This window comes from Schistocerca piceifrons, chromosome 2 (genome assembly GCF_021461385.2).
Source record: "Schistocerca piceifrons isolate TAMUIC-IGC-003096 chromosome 2, iqSchPice1.1, whole genome shotgun sequence".
Lineage (NCBI taxonomy): Eukaryota > Metazoa > Arthropoda > Insecta > Orthoptera > Acrididae > Schistocerca > Schistocerca piceifrons.
Genome location: NC_060139.1, coordinates 184,535,434 through 184,541,433, shown reverse-complemented (window position 1 = coordinate 184,541,433; position 6,000 = coordinate 184,535,434).

The window sequence follows — 6,000 nt, the reverse complement described above, 5'->3', positions numbered from 1 at the left end:
TTCCATTGTTTGATTTTCTAAAATTTGTATTATAAATTTAATAATTTTTTTTATATTTCCACTTCTAATTTCAAAGTTGTTTTCATTCTTGTTTTATAAATGTTGCTAGTCATACATCTGATGTCTTCACTAAAAATCTTCTACGAAAAACTGATTCTGTTTGGCAAGTCTGTATTTACGATTTACCAATTTATGTCAAAATGGCCAACCCTACAGCCTGAATGTTTTCCTAGAAATGAAAAGAGATGGTTCCTATAAATCATGAATCACATACTCTCTTTGCCATAAGAATAATACGAACGAAAACATTACACCACGTATTCTGCCATGTCAGCTGTTACCTCATTTGAATCCTGTTTAGATTAGATTAGATTCAGTTTTCGTTCCATAGACCCAAAAAATGAAATGATTCTTGTGGGTGTGGAACTGTCTGCCTAAAAATCTCAAATGAGATAACACCAAACATGGAAGAATATACAGATCATGTAATGGTTACATTCATATTATTCTTACACTGAATAGTGATACAGCCAGAAATGAAGCATGGCAACTGACTGCTAGTATTGACTTTTAAATCTTCTATGACTATAAATTCTGTGCAGAAAAATTATGTTGCCTTAAACTTCTGAGAGAGTAAATTAATCAACAAAATACCCTTCCATAAGATTAAATGCAAACTTATGATTCGAATTCAATTACTGTAGCTGTATCTCCATCCATTCTATCTAACTTGTATCTTATATTAGAATGAACTAACTTTGTTTTGATATGAAGTTGGCCTGCAACCTTCTTCCCCCCTTAAATTTTGAGACTCATTTTTCAGGTTCGGCTTAGATTCAGGTTCTTTTTTCTCTTGAATTTCAAGTCTCACTTTGCGAATGCAGCTTAGATTTGAATGCATATAGTGATATGTTTTTGCAAGTTAATGAAAGTGATATGTGATTTTGCTCTTGTCTGTTGGAAGGTCATGAGGTTTTTTAGGTTTAGGATTCCTTTTGGGCAGGCACTTCCTTCCTGCACCCAGCTTGGTATTCCCCAAGTTGACGGTATAGCTAGGGTTCTGCTATGTTTACCAGGATTTGATAGAATATGTTGTATGTTAAGTCTAGAAGTGAGATTCCTCTATAGCAGCTGGAGTCTGTTTTGAACCTGTTTTTATGGAGTGGATGGTTGAGGGCAGTCCTTCATTCATCTGGGATCCTTTCATTTATCCAAATTTCTTCAATGGTGTTTTGGAGAGACTCTATGTCATTTGCGTTGACATTCAAAGCTCAGCTGTGATTTGGTTTTCTACCATGCCCTTATAGTCTTTGATATTTGAAATGATTATTTATAATTCCTCAATATCTGATGGTTCCAAGTCAGGGCTGGTTGTTGTAGAGTTGCTTAAGTCCATTTTTTCTACGGGTTCATTACAGTTTAGGACATTTCTGAAACATTCTGCCGATATTTTGCAAATATCCCTGTTGTTGTGGGTAATACTTCATTTTTGTCTTGAAGTTGTAGTCAGTGGATTGTTTTTGGTTATTTTTCTTATTCTTAATAATGTTAATAATAATATACTGCTATTATTATTCCTTAATCAGATCTCATTATAATTTTTTGTTCAAAGCATAACCTTCTGATATACAACACAATACAAGACAAGTTACTGGATAATACAATGGTAGATAATGCGATTTGATGTGGGGAAAACTTAAATATTCATGAATTTAGCAATATTTAATATTTACCTTATGTATATATTATGAAGCAAGAGTCTTTAAATATTACAATGTTATCAAAGTTTCAAATTCTCGTATCTGAAACACACACATTTACCAATCTCAGTGTGTTAGTATCAACCAAGGAGCTCATACAGCATTATTTTTTTCATTTTGAAAGCAACCATCCATTCATTTAGTAAGTCATTCAATCAGGCTCCAGCACTTGGCTGTGATACGAGTGTGTCTACAGAGTGTTAAGTCAAGTGGTTATCCTTTCCTGTGTTTCCCACATAGTATGTTTATTAAATTTCGATGGTGTTTCTCTGTTTAAGAGGGTTAATCGTGGGTTTTTGTAAGTGTAAATTCATTCACTCTTTAGCCCAATAGTTGCACATTGAACAGTCATCTACATAGCTCTTTAACGCATCAGCGTTCATTAGTGACACATCAGGAGGGTTGAAAGTCACGTATCTAGTATTATCTCCTTTTTTAATTCACTTCTTCAGTTAATCTTACTAGGATGGGTAGGATGTGTGCATGCTGTTTGCAGCCGCAGGAGGATGTGGCTGAAGTTCACGAGCAGCTGAAAGTACTGTCGGTTATGGTCAGTCAACTTCAGGCTGCTGCCTCGGGGTGTAGCGGCGGCGAAGAATCTGGAGCGCTGCATAGGACACGTCAGGTGTCACTTGTTTTACCCTCGGGTTCTGCTTCAGAGACACCTCCTAGCACACACGATGCAGTGGATCCACCCTCACAGCAGGGTGAGTGGCAGGTGGTAACGCGTTCGTGTCGCTCAAGGCGGAGGGCTTATGTGGAGAATGACTGTCTGGCCTCGCCCATTCACCCTGTGAGTGGACAGGTGGCTGCTCCTTCAGTAGGGTCCAGGCATGTGCATGGGGGGAGCTCCAATGTTAGATGAATTATGGAGCCCCTTTGGTAGATAACTTTCAGGGCCGGAAAAAATGCCAAATTTCACTCGGTATGCCTGCTAGGGGGGCTCATCCGAGATGTGGAGTTGGCCTTGCCGCCTTGCCTCAGGCTATCGAGTATGCTAGGTGCAGTCATCTACAAATTGTGTCTCGCATCAGCACCAACAACACCTGCCACACAGGTTCTGAGGTGATGCTCAGTTCACACAGTCAGCTGGCAGAGATGGTGAAGATTGCTGGCCTCATCCACAGTGTACAAGCAGAGATCGTAATTTGCAGCACCGTTCCCAGTGCTGAGGAGGATCCTTTGGTTTGGAGTCGAGTGTAGGGTCTCACCCACAGGCTTCGTTGACTCTGTGACAGTCTTGGCTGCAGATTTATGGACCTACATTATCGTGTGGTGATTTGTAGGACTGTCCTTGGTAGGCCAGGGGTGCACTACACATAGGAAGCAGCTACTCAGGTAACAGAGGGAGACTGCACTGTAGTTCCTTCTCTAGATTGTCGCACAGATGACAAAATGGTAGATATCGAAACAGATGACAGAGGGATAGAAAGAGGAAAGGCCGCTGGACCTGATGGGATACCATTTACTATACAATAAGTGAAAAAACTATTTTTTGAATATAACATCTGCCAAATGTCCTCCATTGGAATCTATGCACTTCTGCAGCCGGGCCTGGAAGTTACCCATGACATTTTGCATCATATTGACTGATATTCCTTCAATTTCGTCCTGAATTTGTTATTTTAGGGCTGGGATAGTTCTGGGTGGATCGTTCCAAAAAACTCTTGTTTTTAAGTAACCCCATAGAAAAAAGTCACAGGTTGGCAAAACCTGGAGAGCGAGGGGGCCAAGGGATATCCCCGTTTTGGGAAATGACGCCACCAGGAAACAAAGCATTCACAGCATTCATGACAACTCTTGCCATGTGGCTTGTTGCCCCATCTTGTTGGAACAATGTGTGTTCATTCACTGGAATATGGGTGAGTTCTGGCGTAAGAAAGTTCTGGATCATTGCAACGTAGCACACAGAGTTAACAGTCACAGCACTTCCATTGATATCCTTGAAGAAAAATGGGCCTCTTGCCGACATTGCGTACCAAACCATCACCTTTTCAGCATGAAGAGGCGTTTCATGAAGTGTGCCAGGGTTTTCCTCCGACCAGTATCTGAAGTTTTGTTTATTAATAAAACCAGAGAGGTGAAATGCGCCTCATCGCTCAACCACAAGTGGTTTACTTGGTCGTCATTTTCTTCAAGTTTTCTGGCCATTTCCTCACAAAATTGTAATGCTTCTGATAGTCACTTGGTTTGAGAGATTGCACAATCTGTATTTTGTATGGGTGAAAATGTAAATCTTGATGAAGAATCCTTCTCACCAAAGTGTTACTTATTCCAAGACATAGAGCATGTTGTCTGGCAGATTGTCATGGACTTCTGAGCATTTCCTGTTGAACAGCAGCGATGTTTTGAGGGGTTCGAATGGTTTTTGCACTCCCACCTCGGTTTTTAGATGTTGATGCAGTTTGTTCAAGGTTGTTTAGCCACGAACGAATTGTGTTATCCAAGGGAACAGGCCTGTTGCATGGTATGTTGAAATGGTGTCGAACAGCACATCACGTTTTCACCAAACTCTCACCATTCATATAATACGCTTTAACCACGTAGTTGCAATGTTCACCCGTCCAACAATCCATCGCAATTAAATGACAGGACATGCAGGTAGAACGGAGCTGGCCACCATTACCCCCACCACTAACATTACAGCTATCAAGGCCATCTCCAATCTGCCCATTCCACTGGCTAACCCTGTATGATATACGGAGAACTATGGATGAAGGGCAACAAGCAGATTCTGTATTTCTAGATTTCTGGAAAGCATTCGCCATGGTGCCTCACTGCAGGCTGTTAATGGAGGTATGAGCATATGAAATTAGTTCATAGATATGCGAGTGGTTTGAAGACTTCTTAAATAATAGAAACCAATATGTTGTTCTCGATGGTGAGTGTTCTTCAGAGACGAGGGTATCATCAAGAGGGACCCCACGGAAGTGTAATAGGACCGCTGTTGTTCTCTACATACATAAATGATTTGGTGGACAGGGTGAGCAGCAATCTGTTTGCTGATGATGCTGTGGTGTATGGTAAGGTGTCAAAGTTGTGTGGCTGTGTGAAGATACAAGACAACTGACACAAAATTTCCAGTTGGTGTGATGAATGGAAGCTAGCCCTAAATGTGGAAAAATGAAAGTTACTGCAAATGAGTTGTATTGTTGCGGTCTTCAGTCCTGAGACTGGTTTGATGCAGCTCTCCATGCTACTCTATCCTGTGGAAGCTTCTTCATCTCCCATTACTTACTGCAACCTACATCCTTCTGAATCTGTTTAGTGTATTCATCTCTTGGTCTCCCTCTACGATTTTTACCCTCCATGCTGCCCTCCAATGCTAAATTTGTGATCCCTTGATGCCTCAGAACATGCCCTACCAACCGGTCCCTTCTTCTTGTCAAGTTGTGCCACAAACTCCTCTTCTCCCCAATCCTATTCAATACCTCCTCATTAGTTATGTGATCTACCCATCTAATCTTCAGCATTCTTCTGTAGCACCACATTTCGAAAGCTTCTATTCTCTTCTTGTCCAATCTATTTATCGTCCATGTTTCACTTCCATACATGGCTACACTCCATACAGATACTTTCAGATACGACTTCCTGACACTCGATGTTCACAAATTTCTCTTCTTCAGAAACGCTTTCCTTGCCATTGCCAGTCTACATTTTATATCCTCTCTACTTCGACCATCACCAGTTATTTTGCTCCCCAAATAGCAAAACTCCTTTACTACTTTAAGTGTCCCATTTCCTAATCTAACTCCCTCAGCATCACCCGACTTAATTCGACTACATTCCATTATCCTTGTTTTGCTTTTGTTGATGTTCATCTTATATCCTCCTTTCAAGACACTGTCCATTCCATTCAACTGCTCTTCCAAGTCTTTTGTTGTCTCTGACAGAATTACAATGTCATCGGCGAACCTCAGAGTAGGAAGAACAAACCTGTAATGTTCGGATACAGTATTACTAGTGTCCAGCTTGTCATAGTCAAGTCACTTAAATATCTGGGTAAACACTGCAAAGCGATATTAGGTGGAACAAGCTTGTGAAAACTGTGGTAGGGAAGGCAAATGGTCGACTTCAGTTCTCTGGGAGAATTTTAGGGAAGAGCAGTTCACCCGTAAAGGAGGCGACATAAGGACATTGGTGCGGCCTATTTTTGAGTACTGTTAAAGTGTTTGGGATCCTTACTGGATCAGAAGGCTGCTAGATTTGTTACCGGTAGGTTCAAATAAAACTTAAGTAT